The sequence below is a fragment of the Belonocnema kinseyi genome, chromosome 7, assembly GCF_010883055.1.
Source record: "Belonocnema kinseyi isolate 2016_QV_RU_SX_M_011 chromosome 7, B_treatae_v1, whole genome shotgun sequence".
In the NCBI taxonomy this organism is placed as follows: Eukaryota; Metazoa; Arthropoda; class Insecta; order Hymenoptera; family Cynipidae; genus Belonocnema; species Belonocnema kinseyi.
In genome coordinates, this window is record NC_046663.1 from 58,731,042 (window position 1) to 58,752,624 (window position 21,583).

A 21,583-nucleotide genomic window follows, 5' to 3' on the forward strand; every position below is an offset into this window, starting at 1 on the left:
TTACCCTACGAATAAGTATTTTTGAATATATCTTACTTACAGTGCTTAATAAGCTAATCCCTCTGTAATTATTGCACTCGCCTTTATCTCCCTTTCTCTTGTTATGCTAATTAAAAATCTTGTCGTTATTTGAAATTTGAAAAATTTTATATTTCGATAATAATATATATTTTCGGAATTTTTTTCCATTCGTTTGTGTATTCGTTATTTATTAGACAAAATAATACGTAAGTAAATAAGTCTCATTTACTACGTGTCTCTAGACTATTAAGAAAAAATTATTTTAAAGTGTTTTTCATATTTATTTTGTAATTTTTATGCAATTTTTCTATGGTACTGCATGTTTTTGTAAAACAAAGTTACTAGTAGCGCCGCCGCATGGCCGTTTTTAACTCTTGTGACACATTTTTTGTATTGGGCAGTACCGGGGAAGCACCCCCCCCCCCCTGATTACGATCCTGAATTTGGTTTGACACATTTAGGTTAGGTTTATGCCTGTGTGTTTACAAAAAGTGCTTGCGAGCTAGATTCACATCTCATTGCTTATTTATATTTACTTAATGTAGTTAAAACTATAAATGATTATTAATAATTGATTATGAATTTTTTTTGGAAATTGTGCTTACATTTTAAATTAATTTAAAAGTAGTACATTATTAATTTTTTTTCAAAGTGGTTTTTATCAATTTTATCATTTTTTTAACTCTATTTCTGTTTTTAATAGAAAAATAAATAGCGAAATGGCCAAAAGTAAATGTCAATTATCGAATCCACCAAACAATTTTTGTAAAGAAGTGGAAAGTTTAAAGAAAGAAAAAGAGTTAAGGAGGCAACAGCAAAGCGTGAAAGAATTAATGAAAATCCATCGCAAATTTAGTGGAGTTTAAACAATTTATTTAAGAGAAGTTAGGCATTTCGTAGGGTTTATAAGAGTTTAGGGGTTCTTAAATGACTGTTTTGGGTTTCACGATGAATTCTTATTGATGTTTATAATGAATTTATTAAATTTTTTGGAATTCTTTTTAATATTTAAAGACCAATTAAATTATTATATATTTACGCACTTCTGGTTAATTCAATAGATTTTAAAAAATTTAAGTTTTTATTTAATTAATCCTGAAAGCATCAGTTGACAAAATGATGACTTGGAAATATTTAAAATATTTGAGGGTATTGTAAAAAATTTGCAGGTACTTTATAAAGTTTTAAAAAGTGTCAAAGGATTTTAAAAAATATCAAAGTATTTTGAAGTATTTTAGAAGGCAATTGAAAAATATTTCTATAACTTTCTTGATTTATTTCAATTGTTTATAGGAATTCCGAAGACTTTGTATTATTTAAAGGTATTTTAAGAAATACCAATGCATTTTCAAGAGATTTAAACTATAATAAAAAATTTATTCATAATTTACACAAATTAGTAGTTAAAACCTTTTTTATGTAATAAATAAAAAATAAAAACTTGTTTTATATATACTATATATTTTCTATTATACTATTCCTCATTTTTGAAAATTAGGTTGTTTTTTACTTTATTCACGAATAATTCTAGGATCATTAAAAAAATATCAGTGCGCATATGGTGGTTTAAAAATAAATAGCAAATGTTTTTTTTCATTATTGAGGCAACGATCCTCCCATTTCATTACAAATCCGGGGTTGGAAAAATGTGACGGGAAAGTATAGAGGCTCTTTGGAAATTATCAAAAAAGAATTTCATGTATCAGAAATGTGGTTTTGACACCCCAAACACACCCTCAGAAGACCCTGAAAACTTTCCTTAAAACCGAAAATGTTCATTCTTCATGAAATCGACCTTTTGAGCACTGCATTCTCATCTTTTTTACATAAGATTATTGATATTGGTCTAGTAGAATATTAATCAACGTTGGTTAGTTAATTTTCAATTATTTAAACATAATTTGTGTATTAAAAATTAATTATATTTCTTTATTGGAATATTTATCAACATTTTTAATGACTTTTTCATTGTTTAAACAAATTCCATTTGTTCAAATAATTTTTCTGTTAAAAATTTGCTTATTTTTTACAAAAGTTATTACTGTTGGCCTAGTAGAATATTGAACAATATTTTTTAGTTAATGTCACTAAGTGACATAAATTTATTTTAAAATGTAGTCCAATTGTTAAAACAATAAATTATTCATTATATTCAACTAGTAACCATGGTTTTATATGAATTAATTTTACATTTAAATCTGACTTTCATTATTTCACTAACCCTTATTTGCTTTCCAAAATTTAATTTGTTTGTTTTTTTATATAGATCTTAATCTATGTTGTCTATTACTGTGGGTGGAGAAACAATTTTGTTTTTTGCTATCTGGTAACTTTTTATTACTCTTTAACCAAATGCAATACAAATTGTTTTTGATCCTCATTTCTCGTTAATAAATTATATCATATTTTTATAGTATATGTTTCTGTTACGAAGAAAGAATTAATTTTTGAAACAATTCCTAAATATGTACAAGTTTTTTTTTTAAATTATTTTTCAAACAATAGTCAAGGTTATTGAAAATAAATAATTTATTGTTTATAGAATTAGAAAATATGTAAAAATAAGTTTATAATATTAAAAATAAAAAACTGTCAGACGATTTTTTATAAAAAAACTTTCTTAAGCAAACAGAATTTGTTCAGTCAATTACAAATTAATTAAACAATTTTGATAAACATTTAACTAAAGAAATAATCATTTTTAATGAGAACAATTTTAATAACAATTTTTTAAAAAAATTCCATTTGTTTGAAGAATTGAAAATTAATGAACCCATGATAATAAATATTCCGCTAAACCAATAGTAATAATTTTTATGGGAAAACAAAAATTTTGAAACAAAAACTAATTAAACAATGTGGATAAATATGAATAATTTTAAGTGAATGAGAGGCGAGAAAACAGTGCTTAAAAGTTCGATTTCATGAAGAATTGGCATTTTTCGTTTTGAGGGTAGTTTTCACGGACTCGTCGGTGTGTGTTAAAGGGTGTCAAATCCATTTGTCTGATTCATAAAATTCTTCATTGTATAGTTTTCTAAAACCCTTAATACTTTCCCGTCATATTTTCCCAAACCCTAAAAACTTATTCCGAAAACTCAAAAAAGTGATTTTTTCCTATTAATTTTATATGAGAAACTTCAAGTCAAACCTGTTAAGATAAAAACTAATTAGGGAATTTCTTTTTTCGGATTTTGAATGAAATGGGGAGATCGCTACTCTAAAAAAGTGTTCTTAAGCCGCCCTAATGCGCACTGTAACTAACTCCCATAAAACTCAATGATAATTGATCGAATTTAGTAGTATAACCTGAGTTTTTGGTCGCTGATTACGAATCTGAAATTATTTGCTTGATGCTGTTTAACACACATCGTTTAAAAAAATGAGGTTGAACTGAAATGAATTTTCATTATTCAATGATCTCGAGGTAAACGAATTGCAACAAACTATACATGTAAGGAAAATAGATATTTTATGTATGTCTGAAACAAAGAAAAAGGGATGCGAAACTAAAGACATAGGAAACGGCGTGTTGAAAGGCGGATTTTAAATACGGTCAGGAGTAGATAGTGAGTCATATGGTAGGCAAGGAGTAGGTGTGATTCTAAATGAAAAAGCGAAGCAGCATCTCGAAGATCATGATTTTGTATCTCCCAGACTGCTCTGGGCTAGAATGAAAGTAGGAATCAGAAGATTATTTATCATAGCATGCTATGCGTAAGTTGATAGTGATCCCAGAGAAGTAAAAGACGTCTTCTGGGACACTTTAAATGACACAATGAATATTTGCGATCGTGGTGAAAGAATAATTCTGCTAGGATATATGAATGGATGGGTAAGCATCCAAAATCAGGACACAGAAAAAGTATGAGGTAATTTTGGAGATCCACGAACAAACTATAATGGAGATAAATTAGTTGGCTTATGCTTAGAAAGGGGTTTGTTCATTACAAATACTTGGTATAGACATAAAATGATCCACATCTACACACGGTCCAAAGAAAATAGCCACAGTATAATTTACTTTGTTGTTGCGGATGAAAGACTAAGAGAGCTGGTAAAAGATACAAGGATCATGAGGAGCTCTAAATGCATTAATGGTCATTACCTTCTGATCTCCATAATTAACTTAGGTCGGGATGGAGATAAAAGATACTCAAGAAAGCAAAACAAACGCGAATCAAACTCGAGAACCTACAGAAACCGGATGTGCAAATAGATTTCCAAAATAAGATAATCGAAAGCATAGATAGGGCAACATGGGAGGTCCGTATAAAAAACAAAGATATAGAGGGCGCCTGGACAATGTTACGGGATATCCTTGTTAGATGTACGATCGAAGTGTGTGGTACCGCAGTTGTAGGAAGAATTTCTGGTGATGCGTGGTGGAATGATAAAATTCAGGCTGCCCAAAAAGCAAAAAGAGAAGCATACAAGAGAACTTTGAACATCGCAGGTCTTAGCAATGAGGAAAGAAATAGACGTAAAAGTGATAATAGACGGAAAAACAGGATACTTGAACTATTAGTTAAAGAAAGTAAAGATACAATTAGAGCAGAAGAACAGATAAAAATACAAAACGACTTTGAAAGAAGCAGGAAACTACTTTATAAAAAAAATGAAAGGAAACAAAAGTACAGAAATTGTCAACATGAGAAATAGTAGGGGGGAAATGGTATATGATGCAGACGGAATACTTGAGGCTTTCAGAGACTATTTTAGGAGACAATTCGGAGATGAAGCTATAGGACACCACAACTGCGATGTTGAACACGATGCGATGGAAAACTCAATTGAAAAAGTCTGTCACTGAGGTTAAGGATATAATTAAGAACTTGAAAAACTGTAAGGATGCCAGGGTAGACGGTATTAACGCTGAAATGCTTGAACATGGTGGCGCGTGCATACCACATAGACTGTGCGAATTGATAAATTTATGTTTCGAGGTGGGAGACGTCCCAGACGATTGGAAAAAATCAATTATCGTACCAATATACAAGAGAAAGGGAGATAAAAGCGAGTGCAATAATTACAGAGGGATTAGCTTATTAAGCACCGTAAGTAAAATATAATCAAAAATACTTATTCGTAGGGAAATGAAAATAACAGAAGCAAAGATTTGGGAAGTGCAAAGTGGTTGAATGCCAGGAAGGTCATGTACGGATCAAATATTTAGCTTAAGGCAAATAACAAAAAAAAGTTTGAGAGTAGGAAAAAAAGTTTTCTGTGCATTTGTTGACCTGGAAAAATCTTTTGACAAGGTAGAAATAAGTAAACTTTGGGAAGTCCTGAAAGAGTATTGAGTCAATGGATGGATCCTACAAGCTACATAAACAATATATACAGGTAGAAAAGCGAGTGTAAGAGTGAATGGGAAACTGAGTGACTGTTTCGATATTATTCAAGGAGTTAGACAAGGATGCGTTATGTCTTAATGGTTATTTATATTATTTATGGACACTTGTTTAAAAATGGCTCTCTTCGACGAAGAGGGTGTGGATCTCGAAACAGTAAGGGTACGTGGGTTAGCGTTCGCAGATGATAAGGTTGTTATGGCAGAGTCTATCGAAGACCTACAAAGAATGTTGAATAAACTAGATGCAAGCATGAAGAGCATAGGCCTCAAAATTAACGCAAATAAAACAAAAACTATGGTGTTCGAAGGAAAGAGTGAGAAAACACTATGCAATATTTTATTAAATGATTAGAGAATTGAACAAGTTGATAAGTTCGTATACCTTGGTAGCTTATTTACTAGAGTCGGGAAGATAGATGAGGAGTTAGATAAACGCATAAACGAAGGTAAGAAGGTTACTGGTAGAGCAGGGCCCCTTATCAGAAGTAAAATTATATCAAATAAAGCTAAAATGGCAATACATAACTCTATATTTGAACCAACTGTACTATGCGATAACGAGACATGGACCAACCAAAAAAAAAGGTAAGATTAAATTTAATGCAATTGACATGAGATTTCTGCGCATGGTATGCGGGAGAACTCTGATGGACAAAGTAAGTAACGAGATAATTCTAAAAGAATGTGGTGCAGAAGAGACGCTAGTAGACGCATGGGAAAGAAATCGGTTAAGATGGTCCGGGCATGTTGACAGAATGCCAAATGAACGACTAACGAAACAAGTGTATCAAGGTAAAGTAAATGGCAGCATGCCCAGAGGTAGACCGCAGAAAGAATGGTTAGAATGTGTGAATAAGACCCTAGTTAGAAGAGACATAAGAAGCCACAGAAACACGAGAGTCTACATGAAAAAATGCATGGACATAAAAGAAGTTAGAGAAGTACGCCAGTAAAGAAAAACATGGCGACAAATAGTTAATAAAAAGAGTGTCTGTAGAGTGACTGACGCCTGAAACAAAAGACCTTGGATACTAATGGACCAAAGTGGGGAACCTTGCATGACGACTTTGTGTGGATCTTCGCTTGGGCTGATTGCTAGAGAGATTGATCAGCAACCTGGGTCGGAGCAGTGTTGTGGAACGAACGTGTGATTTAAATAACTATCACGAGAATTCTAGATCCATCTAAAAATTGTATATTCCTTCCTCACATTACTCCCTTCCCCGCCAAATGAGTCACGCCTGCACCATAAGGGAAATGGCTTAATGGTGTAATAATAATCTAATAATTTTTGGTATCAGAACAGTTTTAGTCTATGCTTTAATTTGATCTTTTATTCATAATTATCCATTTATTATTGATGAACTGTCATTCGGTTCATGATATATCATACGGTCTTACTAAATTTCAAAAAAATGAGTAACTATATAATTTTTACAGAATCTAAAACATTGTATTATTAAAAATGTTGTGCCTAATAGAACAATATTTTACTGACGTAGAAAAAGCTTTATACTTAAAAGCGAACAAAAATAAATATTATTTACTAACTTATAACAATTTGCGATACACATTTGCACCTTGAAAGCAGACAATAAAAATAATTGTTTAAAACATAGTTTTATGATTTTTATAAGGCTAAAGCGGAAACGGTACTTTCTCATGATCTTGTGACGTGAAATCGTGACAGTCTCGCGTCCGCCAACTCATTCTGGATATCACCCTGAAATTACTAGAGAAAATAACATACATTTCCGAAAGGATGCGAAGTTTATAAAATGGGGAATTTTCTTTTGTCGGTTTGTCGTTGTCTTATTACTGTCTGGTTTTGTAAAGGTGCTTTTGTTCTCGTGGGACTGCAAAATGTATTCCATAATTGAATCTCAGACGATTCTCCTTTAATGTCGTTCATGTCTCCCGATTACTGTCGCCAAGGTAGAGATTATTTCAATTCTTTCAGAAGCTTATTTTTTCATACAAATCCAAGTAACTATGTTTGCAATGTCGATTGAAATTTAATTAATTTTATGAGCACTATATTTTCTGAAAGGAAATAAAAAATGTCCTAGCCAGACACACTACTAAAAGCTCACGGAAGCGTGATTCTCCCTTTGGAACCCTACTTAGCCTGAAATACTTTACGGGCGCGCACATTCGCTCATGCGTACATGTTTACATGCTTATCGAGTATGCACTGCCAAGTACGCGTCTCGTTGCACTTTTATACAAAGGGTGTTGAAGAAAATCCCGCTTTTTCTGAAAAAATGGAATTACTAAAAGTTGATTATTATTATACTAATTGTTTAGAAAATTATTATCTAAAGAATCTTATTTTTTGAATCGCGTGTAAAAAATGCCTATCTTGGAATATAATGTAATTCGAATGTAATGTTTGAACAATTTATATTCTGAAAATTGCACCAGTTTATTTCTTATGGTTTTATTTCGTTTTAAGTATACTAATTTTAATGTAAAAATACTTTAATTAGGGATAGTTTATTTCTATAAATCTTGAATTAGAGGAAATGTACATTTCAGTTTTAATTTCGCGCTAAATTTCGCAGTCATTTGTGATATATTTTATAATTCATTTTCAATATTTAGAAAATGACGATATACAATTTAAGTTTTTTTTTTTTTTTGAAAAAAGGAGATGCTAATTGTTCGACTTAATACGGACATGTTTTCTTCATGTAGCGTTTTTGAGGTTGAAACCACCTAATTGTATACTTTTTCTTTTAACCAGCCCAGTCATTCTTTTCTCTTTATCATTAAGTTTTGAGGGTTTTAGACTGAAAATTTCTTAAGATTTTGTTTGCGATGAACGGGAATAATGGAGTGTCGTCCTAGAATGAAATTCTGATTGCACGAATTTCTTCGAGAAAGTGCAATTTTATACCGTACAAAATTGCAGGAAAATAATAAAAATCTGGCAAAGACCTATTTTAAGAGCTAATTTCTAATTTAAAGCATGTAATTTGTGCAAAACATTTTGGTTATGAGGATATTCTAACGGATAATCTGATACTTCGGCAGGATGAGTCTGTTATTGGAATCGTACAATTGTTTTTAGAGATCGCAATAGTTTTTGCTCACTGAAAATAATGGACAAAAAAGTTTTTCACAATAATAAAAAATTTTTATTTCAACGAAATAATGAGTAAAATATGCAACTAAACTGTTCTTTGCACGCAAATTATTGGTAAAATGAATTTTCAATAATAATAAAGTAATGTATTAAAAATGTTATAAAAAAATTTGAAAACAGTTAAAATTGATTTCAATTGTGTGGAAGTATTGCAATCTTTATTTTTCAATTTATAAATAATATAAAAGTGTTGCACTATAAGAAAAGGCTTTGATTTCAGCGATATGTATAGAGTAAAAATGTTATTGATTTTTTTTAAAGCAAATTATTAGTAATATGAACTTTTTAATCGATATTAATTAAATAATTTTTAAAGTTGCAAAAAACAATTTTTGTTCATTTTAATTATTAGCAATTCTTTTTAAATATCACAATATTTTTTGTTCCCTCTGAAAATATGTAATCAAGAAAAAATGTTGCAATGCTAGAAAAATTTCAAAAAGATAATGAGTAAAAATATGCAATTGAAGGATCATTTTAACGCAAATTACTGGTAACATGAATTTTCAATCATATTAATAAAATAATCTATTAAAGTTGTAATAAGAAAATTGGAAAACAATTTTAATCCGTTACAATTGTTTTTAAAGGTTTCAATCTTTTTTGTTCTCTCTGCAAATAATTAACAATTATATGTTGTGCTATTAGACAAATTGAAATTGAAACGAGAGATAATGAATGAAATTTGCAATTAAACCGTTTTATAAACGCAAATCATTGTAATTAAACATTTTTAACACAAATTATTAATAACATGAAAGTTTGATTAATATTAATAAAATAATAAATTAAAGCTGATATTAAAAAAAAACTGGAAAAATGTTGCATTCGTTTAAATTCGTTTGAAGATCGCTATCTTTCTTGTTCACTTTGAGAATAATTTATAAATAGGCGTTGCAGTATAAAAAAGTAAAAATTTAAACTAGAGATAAAGAGCAAAATATTCAATTAAACTGCTTTTCAAACGAAAATTATTGGTAACATGAATTTTCAATAATATTAATGAAAGACTTTAATAAAGTTGCCATCAGATTTTTTGTTAAATTTTGTTTTTAAAGCTATGGTTCACAAATACAGTTTTTATTCTACAGCTTTTTCAATATTTACTTACTCTGTAAACTCTATTCTTTACAATATAAAGCGTTACAAAATATTAGACATATTTTTAACAATAGATAATTTTTGTAGCAAAATTAATTTATATAAATGTCTTATGATGAAAGAAATTAAATTACTTTCTAGCTTTAAAAAGAAATATAAATTTTTATATTCAAGTTCAATTAAGCATGAGTGTAAATTTTCAAAATCATTAAAAATGTAAATAAAATTGAAATTTACAATTTTCACAGTTTATAATATTTACTTATCTCAATGTTAAAAATTGAATTTTCGTTTTGTAGAATTATTATTGGTAGTTTCTGAGGAGCATATTCGTATTTTATCGTCAAAATAATGTGTTTTTTCACTTTTCATCAGTATTTATTAATTTATTGGACATTCAATATGCTACAAAATACTTTTTGCAAAAAAATATTTGCGAGAAAAGTATTTTAACAAATTAAATAATATTGTATATTCCCCTTGCGTTAAAATAAATGTCAGCCTAAAAACACAGCCATAGTGCCGAGACTCGGCAGAGGTAAGAAAGTTGATAATATAGCTTTGATCATTTTTACATTTATTTGCACTTATTATATATAAAGCGTTCTAAATTAAAAGTAATAAGTATAAAATTAGATTTCTTTTATTTGGAACTTATTACTTTTGACAAAAGACGTTCAATATATAATACTATGTTAATTTTGCATCACAGCTAACGAATCTAAATTAAACTTAATATTCAAAATTTTTGAATTGCGCTTTCAGGGCAATAAAGGGGAAAACTACTGTAGGGCTATGTGGGGCTTAGCTGGGCACTGTAGTGGGCCACTTCATTGCCCTTCATGGACATCCTAGATGGGGCCTTTGAAGCTTAACATGTCGAAACTATGTGGGCCAACGTAATAAAGGGACAAATTACGCTAGTTCTCGAGGGGACCAACTCAAAATTTCTACAAGGGAAAAAGTAAAATGGGTATCCATTTTTTTAGTTTGAAATTCAGATAAAAGAAAGTCCTTCCTGTTTTGCAACATAAATTTTCGATTCGTATTTTAAAATTCCGGTTTTGAATCCATAAGAAATGAATTCGATTCCAAGTTCGTGAATTTGGTTTACTGAGTTATTTGCAAATGAAATTAAGCAAATCGCCTTTTCCCTACTCTTCCCTGGAGAACTGTGGTGCCCCTAATGCATCCTATTACCCGGGTAAGATGCATTGAGTTTTCGAGACGAGCATGCGCCCGGAACGGAATGGCAGAAATGGCAGTCTTAAATCTCGTTCGCGCCCTAATTACTCTTAAAGGCGAGGAGTGAAATTGGTATGCCCGGTGATCAATGGGTCCGTACCAGGACGGCAATAATTTCCAAAACAATCAATCTTCGCACGCGTCGTCCTTGTACCGTTGAAGCATCCATTATATTTGCAGGCTAACCATGTATTTCCGGTTGCCACGTGGCCCTCCTCGATTACAGCGTTTTGCACCGCGACAGCAACTTTAATTACCGTAGCACGCAACCCAAGACCGGAAGTGGTACGATTAACTGGACCGACCATCAGTCATCTATCCAATTTGTGTAGCGCCTTATTCCACTAACTCTAATCTTCCAACAAAAGGCTTATCTATTTTTATAAGCAGCACATTTGTGTATTCAAATTATTTGTTGTTTCAATTGCTTCCTCTCTTTCTCACTAACATTACTCTACCCTACCTATCCTATAACCCCATCCAACTAACCCGTTTCTATAATCCACTCTTCCCCTCCTTGACAAATACTTTCCTTCTTCCTTTCTTCTTCGATCCGCTATCCTTTTCTTTTCTTAGTTACCTACCCCTGTACCTATTGCTTTCTGTAAAACCAACCTATTTCCAGCTCCTAAAGCTCTCGTTTTCAGCGTTATAACTGACTGTTTATTTTTGCGGAAAATTGCGTGGTATTGTATAGTGCCTTTATGCTCTGTATACTCTGAACCTTGCATATCCTTCCCTTCTTTTCATATTTATCCATCCTCCGTTTTTTATTTACCTCCTTTCCCGAAAAATCCTTTTACGATTAGGGCTTCTTCCACCCTCTTTTTATCAGTAGCCTATTATCACTCACCCCCACTTTTTTCTTCCTTCACCGTCAATATTATTTGACTGGCCTCCTCAACTAGCCAATACCATTTCATCCTCACCCAGAAAAAATTCTTATTAAATTTAAAAAAAATTTTTAACTAGGTTTTTTTTTATTCAACATATAAATATTTTTATATTAAAAGAAAAATGTATTTAATTTAAAAAAATCACGTCACTGGGAAAAATTAAGGAAATAGATTCATTTGAGCCAGTAATTTGATAGAAAAAAATTATTTCTTTGAATCGAAGAAAGATTTTCTTATACCACATTAATGATCTGCTGTAATTTGAGAAAACACTGGTAACTGCAAGAAATCCAAAAATTAGTTTTTTATATCGTTGGAATCGCGAATGAAAGATACACCGGATTATTGAAATAATTTTTAAAAATTGTAAAAAACTGTTTAAATAATTTTTGCTACATTTTGGGAAAACTCTATTAACTGCAAGGTTTGGCTAAATACGTGACAGAAAACTTCGAAAAACGGCGTAACAGGCAGTTGCAAAATAAAAGAGTATTATTGTAAGTTTGTATTTGTTATAATTAATAATAGTATTGTGGCAACAAGAATTTATATTGTTAAAAATTTAATGAATAAAAATAATGTTTTTAAATCCTTCCAATTGTCTTAAGTGTAAAAAATAATATTGAAATTTTCATTTGTGAATCTTTAAAATAAAATAATTCTAAAAAAAAGTTTGAAATAAAAAGTAATTTCTCATCAAAACTATAAAAAAAATGTATACTACTAAAACTTGACACTTAAACACATTCCAACTTCATTGAAGACTTAAAAAGAATTAGTTGCGAAGAATTGTGATATTATATTTTTTTATTTAAACACTTAAAGATTTCTATCGCTTTAAGAAACTGTAATCTTTTAGTAATTAACAATTCAACTAATTCAATTTCAGTAAGTTTCAAGTTCAATAATATCATATTTAAATATGCTAAATAATTTGTTTACAATTTTAAACGCACAAAACTTTCTGGCTTTTAAATTCTTTTCATTCGCAGAGTTTCTTAATAAAAGGCTTGATAGTTGAACACTTGCCAGTTTTGAAGATTTGTAATTTTACTATTATAAATTAAAAGCTACCCAAATAAATCTAAACTGTGAAGTTTTTATATTTGAAAAATTTTCTTCCCTACTTTTTTTTTCATTTATAGATGATGTTCGGATTTCTTAAGTTTCAAGTTTCTGGAGTCTACATTTTTTATTTTTTGATATTTTCCATTTACAATAACTTTTATTTCAATTTTAAATGTTTAAAATTAAAAATTGTTCCACCGTAAACGGTGAAAATAAAGGTAAATTTGTCTTTTGATTTTAGAAGAATGGCTCTAATCAGTTTTTATGTCAAAACATTCTAATTTGATTAAATTAAAAAATATATATTTCTAAAATTCTAGAAGCATTTTTTCTTAAATATTTAATCTCATTTTCAATTATAATCGGAAAAATTTATTTCTAACGTTTTGATTTTTTTTCATTAACATTTTAATTTGAAATCATTCAATTTTGAGATTTTTAATTTTAAACTGAAATTGTTCAACTCTTAACGTTTTGAATTATAAGTAAGTCGCTTTTATGAAAATTTTTGTTACTTCTGTGCACAATTTCATTACAATTTATCTTTTTGCTTTAAATTGTTGTGACTAATTATAAATGAGGAAAAATCAATTTAATTTACACAAAAAAAAATATTAATGCAAACCTTTTTCCTTAGGTGAACAAATAGACCTTGCAAGTTTCATGAAACTCGAGTTCTGGAATCCGATTATTGATAAAAATTCCCATGCGAATAAGAAAAATATTTTTGCTTGTATTTAATTAGAATTGTTATAGTTTCAGATTGAATTGAATTATTTGGCAGATAAGGAAACCAATTTATTTGTGATTGGTCTTTTGAAAGTATGGTCAATTAAATCGCTTCTTAATTATTTAAACAATTATTTTTTGTTAAAATGTAACTTTTGATGGGAGTAATGCAGAAAAATGCAAACTTGTTGCACATTCCTAAACAAATTCGATAGAATTTCAATACCTTCGTTATTTTTACCTCTCATCAATAATTTTTAAAACAATTTCCATTTATTAAAAAAATTTTTAAGCAAATTTGAACAATTTACACCTTCTATTAGTAATATGAAATAATTAATTTTTAACACAGATCAACACAATTGATTGACTTTATTGTTAATTGTTTCAATAATTTTTCATTGTTAAACTAAAAATTTCGACTGAAATAATATTGAAGAGTGCAGTTTTTGAAATCAATTATTTAACCAATTGTATTAGATCCTTTATATCGACACTTTTAATTACTTATTTATACTTTGCTCAGCAATTTTTATTTCTTTAAACAATTTTTTCTACTAAATATGAACAATGTAATATTCTCTAATTAATTGACCTATATATTAAGAATGGAAATAAACATGAATAGGCATTTAATTAGTTCATCTACAGGATTTACAAAAAGTAAAAAATGTATCTGTTTAATCTAAAGTAGTTAAAAGTTTCAACATACGAAGAAGAAATAAGAAAGTTCTTGGCACCCTGGTGAAAAATATTTTTACAGGAAAGTACATCATTTATAAAATTGTAATTTTTTGGAAGAAAATGTAAAAAATGTTTAAAAAATACAATTGAATACAATTTATAATATTTTCTTGTATTTTCTTGTTGAAAAGTGAAAAAAAAAAAATAATATTTTTTCTTATTATGTTGTGAAATCGACGAGGTATAACAGAAAACTACAGGATTTTCTTTTAATTTGGGTGTCTGAACTCATAAAAACACTTTTTAGTTTTACGAAAATTATTGTAGAAAATTGAAATAATAAAAAAAAACAAGATTTCACCAACATTAAAGTATTAGAAAAGTGTACTTTATATTATTTTCTAAAGCTAGTAGTTTATTGCTGCAATGTACAAATTGAAAAAATTTGCACTTTTACTAGCAATAATTTTTAAATTCGTATGATAAGATATAAGTTTCTATAAGAAACAACAATTTTTTTAATATTGCACTTGTACCAAGAACTTTTGCTTCTAGAAAAAATCGCAGATGAAACAATAATTTTAGTTTTAAAACTTTTTTTTTAATTAAAATTTTACCTGGATATTTACAGCTATCAAACGTTATGTTGAATCGAAAATGTTATTTGTTTCTCCAAATAATTTTATGTTAATTTATTCAGACAAGGCAATGAATTTAGATGGAAAACAATGTATTTAAAAGTTTTTATTAGTTTATTTTGCCATTATATTGACATTCAGTAAAACAGTCATCACTGTTTCATTAATAATAAAAGCCATGAATTCTATTAAATTATAATGATATAAATAGTTCGAAACGCACCTAACCTCAATTTTAAATCGGATCTAGAAGTGCTATTTTTGAAATAATATCAAACTTTTTAAAAATCAAAAAATTTGAAGATTTCGAAATAAAACTTAACGCTTCTTAAGAATATTGAAATGTCTTAAGAAAATAACGAAAATTTTTGATTATTGATGGGGAAATTAAAAATTATTTCTTGTTTTGAAAAATCAACTTTTAGAGAATATTCAAAAAGATAAAAAAAAAATTTTAATAAATAACAATTGCACAGTTATCAATTTGGAAAAAAATCGAGGTAGTTCAAGATATATTTAGAAATGTTGAGAAGATTCCAAGATAATTAAAAACGGTACAAGATTTCAAACGATTTCAAACAAAATGAAGCTTTTGGAAGATTTCGTACAGAAAATGTATATCACTTTTAAAAGTTTTGAAAGGTTTCAAATGAATAAACATTTTCGATTGAAATTTAAAAAAACACTTAAAAATGACTTTTTTTGTTTAAGAATAATTTTAGAACATTGCCGAAAGTGATATTAAAAATTTCCAGCAAAGATTCTGAAAGATTTCAACATAATTTTTTTTATCTTGCAGGATTTTCAAAAAATTTTAGGAAAAATTAGAGTTGCAAGATAATAACAAAATTATCATTATATTTATAGAAAATCTTGAAGCGTTTTTTTAAAACAAATTTTGCGGAAAATATTTTTAAAAAACTTTAAAACAAACTTATAATTTTTCTAGCTTTAAATTTATTAAAATTAACAAATGTTTGTGTTTATGCTTCAACTTGTTGCATTGGAAATGATAGCGTGAAATTATTATTTTTTTAAATTTTTGAACTGCACAATATATGAAAGTTGAAAATAAAAAATTTTGCAGCTTGACGGCATTCATTGCCAAAATTCGCAATTAAAAAGTGTGAAAGTCTTACATTTTATTTGCCAAAATTATTAATTGCTTGAATTTAAAAAGTTCAAATATTTAATTTCAAGCTTTTATATTGAAAATTGTTTTAATTTGCAGTTAAGTTTTTATAACAAAAAATAAAACGATTTTCCTCTTCAAAAGTTCGATTTTTTTAAAATCAATGACCGTCTTCAATTTTTTTTCAATTTTTCAATTGTTATTTTCATTCAAGAATGTATACATCTTAATTTAAAATTATCTCATTACAATATTTTAAATATTTATTATCTTCAGTCGAAAAAGAACTACTTTTTAGCCAGAAAACCTTAACATTTTTGCAGTAGTACTTTTTTGTAAATTCTTGCAGGAAACTAAAATTGCAATAAAATACAGTATTATACAAAAGGAAAGTACAAAAATCTTCCGATTTATAGAAAAAGGTTGCACATTTCTGTAATTTGGTTGTAATTTATTACATTCATTTGTAGTTTGCAGTAAAAATGTTTTTAGTTTTTTGTACATTTTGGCGAAAAAATTTCCGCCAAGGCAGTTACTGCTTTTTCCGTATAGCAGCAACGTAGAGTCTTTAAGTGAATAAATTTGAGTGTGAAATTTCGAGTGTTTCTTAGACTACAAATGAGCATGAAACCACATCACGTTTACGCGAAAATAACGACGGTGAATAAATTGAGTTTTTGTGGGAGTCTAAGCTTCTAAAGCGTCTAAAGGGTGCTTATGAGAATGAACGTTAGTGGAGTGTGATCACCCACGCTACGGTTTCCAGGTGCAAGGTAGGTACCGTCGACCATCTGACTATGGCGCCCACCCGACGAGCGTGATTCATGCCAGTATTTACATTTTAATTGCATTACATTTGATAGTTGTATTCCTTTTATCGACGCATGTTAAAGCCACTACATATCTTTTCATTCGTTAATCCCATATATCATTCGCAATTACTACCCTGTCTCTAGATATATATTTTTTTTTATTAAATCAGCGATGCAAGATAAATTAGGGTGGGTTTTATTTTATTCTATAATATTTTTGTTTACATGTCCTTATTTTCTCAGAACGTTGAAAGAAAGTCTGCAAATTTAAGCAAAGCCGTTAAACCTTGTGTGCACTCCCAACTGAATCCACGTTGCTATACACCCAAAGTACGCTCACCACTCTTTTTTCAATTAAAAAAACTAGGCAATTAAAATCATTCCCTTCTCGTTAATTGCAAAAAGAAAATGATAATTATCAATTCATGAATAATTAAATCGTTATTAATTCTCTTATTAATCAACACATTTTAGGGCAGAAGACAATTCCACCCCAGGTACCTGAGAATGGTTCCCCCACTACACGCCTTCCCCTCACTCAGTCAAGCGGATTTTTCCGAGCCTGGTCAGCCGGAATCCTTTATACCATATTAGGACTAAAATGCGGAATAAAACATTTTTGAAATTTAGTACTTCTTAATTTATAAACATACTTTTCGAAGCTTGTGAATTACAACGGTTCCAACGATATGTTTTTCGACTTAAATTGTTCAAAATTAAAAAATAAATACTATAGAATATTTCACTAGAATCCACTGCAGTAGCTTTAATTTAGTGGTACAATATTTTACAATATCATCTGTTTTATTAAAAATTGAGGTCTTTTTGTAGAACATTAACCTTTTGTTAAAAACTCCTATTTTTGCGTTGAGAAGTTAATTCAACTTGTTTTTCTTTTTGATTCCAAAATTCACCTGTCTTGGGAGGATTTTCATGTTCCCTAAACAAAAATGCAACTTCTTGTTTGAAAAATGAACAATCTTGTTAAAAAGTGATAAATTTTGTTGAAAAATTCAACTATTTAGCAAACAATTAACTTATTGTTTACAATTCTTTCTTAGATAAAAATGCAAGTGTTTTGTTGAAAATTCCACTGTTTTGTTGAAAATTTAGGTACATATTTGGTAGGAAATTTACATTTAATTTATATTTGGTGTTGAGAGTTAAAAGTTTTTAAAAAGTTCAAAAGTTTAAAAAACGAAAAAAGATAAAAGTTCAACTTAAAAAAAATGTGTTGTTTTTTAATAAAAATGTATCTGTTTTAATATTAAAAAATTCATTCTTTTTGTTAAAAAAATGTCTGTTCAGATTGAAATTAAATTTTCTCATAGAAATTTATTTCTTGTTTAAAATTTGATATTCATATTTCTCTTCTTTGCTAGAGGACTCAACTTTTTGGTATGAAAGATTTGGTTGAATCATATTGTTGAGAAATAATTTTTTCATGAAGATTTGTATTTTTAGTTGAAAATTTATCTATTCGGTTGAAAGTTTAACTTTTTTCAATAATCTTTTTTAACTGATAATTCAACTACTTGGGTAGAAGTTAACCTAAATTGTTAAGAATGTATTTTTTTATTTAAGGCTTATGACTTCGGTTGAAAATTTAACTGTTTAATCGAAAAGCTTTTTTTTGGTTTAAAATTAAGTCATATATTGGTTGAAATTTTTTTTCACAAATTTAATCTTTTTTATTGAAATTAAACTATGGCACTTTTTGTTTGAGATTTATATATTTATGTTGAAAATTCAATTATTTTATTTAAAATTTAATTATTTTGTTGAAAATTCAACTGTATTATTAAAAAGTCATCTTTTATAGTAAAAAAGATATTTCTTTATCTTATGGAGGGCCTGTAATCTGTTACTGGATTTCAATGCGGTCCTTAAAATGTGGCTAGATATTAATTAACATCATAAATTTGGTTTATTTCTTAAAAATTCCAACTTCTCGCAATAATCGTTAAATAATGTTGCATTCAGTCCAAAAGAAAAAGCAGTCTTATTCCAAGTTTCATTTGGAAACATATTAACAATTAGCATAACTTTGTTCATTGATTAAACAATTTATTTATGAAATCTAATTTTTTATTATTTTAACATATGCGAAGCAATACAAAAGTAATTTTCATAAATATTTTCTCAGTTACAAGTGTAGGAATATTATTCGCAGTTACCAGTACTTAAAATTTAAGTTACCTCATTTAATATCAAAGTGCTTCAGTCTCAAAGAAATTAATATTTAATAAAAGAATTTAATGTTTAACCAAAAAGATGAATTGGTTTCAAACCAAAAAAGACATCATTGTTATTAAAAACTGAAAAAATGTTTTTAAATTTAATTCTAAAAAAAATATTTGAAAAAAATCACGAAATTTTCAAAATAGAATCTCGAAGATGTTGAACATTTAGTCTTTAACCCTTAAACGGCCAAAACGCCACTACCGGGACACTGCTTTTCAACGGCCAATAACTAAGACTACTCGACACTAGAAAAAATTTAGACACATATATTTTTATTGCTTTAGATCTCCTCTTTCCGACGGTGCCAATGAAATTTCTCGAAAAATTTATTTATTATCCCAAAATGCAGTTTAAACAAAAAAAAAAGTGATTTTTCGTGTCTATTTTTTTTTGTGAACCATTTTCCAAAGCTTTTCGAGTCTGTAATTAACCTGGAATCTCACTAACCGGTGGAATAAATGTCTAACCTTTGAGAATCCATGGTTCAAAGATCGATTTTTCGTTTTAGTATTTTCAAAATGGCGTCTTAATGGCAAAATTTTTGTGAAAATATTCATGAATTTTTTTACAATAAACGATGCGCTTTATGGAAAAATCATCAAGAATAAGAAGTTCTTGTAATCAGCCAAGGAATACGCCTGAAATTTTTCGAAGCGTTTTGAGCAAAATTTTGGATTTTGCATATGAACCATTTTTGCAAAATTCAAAATTTTGCTCAAAACGCTCCAGAAAAATTCAGGCGTATTCCTCGGCTGATTACAAGAACTTTTTATTCTTAATGATTTTTCCGAAAAGCGCATCGTTTATTGTAAAAAATTCATGAATATTTTCACAAAAATTTTGCCATTAAGACGCCATTTTGAAAATACTAAAACGAAAAATCGATCTTTGAACCATGGATTCTTAAAGGTTAGACATTTATTCCACCGGTTAGTGAGATTCCAGGTTAATTACAGACTCGAAAAGCTTTGGAAAATGGTTCACAAAAAAAAATAGGCACGAAAAATCACGTTTTTTTTTTTTGTTTAAACTGCATTTTGGGATAATAAGAAATTTTTTTTAGAAATTTCATTGACACCGTCGGAAAGAGGAGATCTTAGGCAATAAAAATATATGTGTCTCAATTTTTTCTAGTGTCGAATAGTCTTAATTATTGGCCGTTGAAAAGCAGTGTACCGGTAGTGGCGTTTTGGCCGTTTAAGGGTTAATCTCAAACTTTGTAACTCGCATAAAATATAATTGGAATCGTTATGTAATTTTCAGATTTCGAATATTTCATACAATAAATACCAAGTGCTGAATTAAAAAAATGTTATATCACGCATTTTAGTTCTCATCAGGTACAACGGACTTCCGCTGACTAGGCTCGACGGCAGCAGTACTATCGACTTGCAAAGATTTTGGTAAATTTCAGTTAAAATTTTCGTCATATCAAGCTTAATGAAATTTTAAATCAAAATTACACTTACAGCATTATGTTGTCATAATTAAATACATATGGAAAATTTGAAAATATTTATTGGTATCGGCTGATATGATTCAAATATACTGATCATGTTACATGTGTGCTTTCACGTTTATTTTGTCAGATGCAAGTTTGATTAAAATTGATCATCGAGGTATGTTTGCAAATCACGGTCAATATACTATGCACCATATTTGCCTGAAACGTGAAACATGAAGTTTAAATTTGTGGGTGGAAATGTTAATGCTAAGTCCTTGAAACGGCATCGATAAATGCTATTGAATATCACATTCATTATTAGTTAATCTTACTAGGAGTAAATTCAGGCAAACAATTGAAAAAAAACTATTATTTAAACAGTTTTTAAATATTGAAATTTCTCAATTGTTCGAAACAATAATGTATAACTGTGAATTGAAAGACCTTTAAATTTATACAAAATTGAACGATTTTGAATTTAAAATGTTCCAAATCAATTTTTAAATACGGCTGCGAAGTACTGTGGATATATTCAATATGAATGTATTTATTTGTAATTATTTTATTAGCATTTTGTTTCCTCCTAGGTATATTCCAAATTAAAAACGTATTTTTTTATATGAACAATGTAGGTTTTTTTAACCCTGTAAGTCGCTATTGGTTAATCAAGAATGGCCATCGAGAGTTCGTTAATAAATTAATCCACCTATCTCGAAGACGCGAACAATTACAAAAAATACAATACTCCCAATTTTAAAATAAAGAAAATATTCTTTGAAACAAATTAAGTCATTTTGTTAAAAAAATTTAAAGCGATATTAATAGGTTACAGCAGGTCTATTAATGTGACTTAAACACGCGAACAAATATATTATATACATCACTATTTTATTCACAATATTAAAAACGTTTTTCTCAGGTTAACACAATAAGCAATATATTTTGTAAATTTGAATATCAATATTGTTAGATGTTAAGAGTTTACAGAAGGTTTTTTAATAAATTTTTTTTTAATATTAAAGAGTTAAAAATAGGTCAATCGATGTGTCTCAAATATCCGATCAG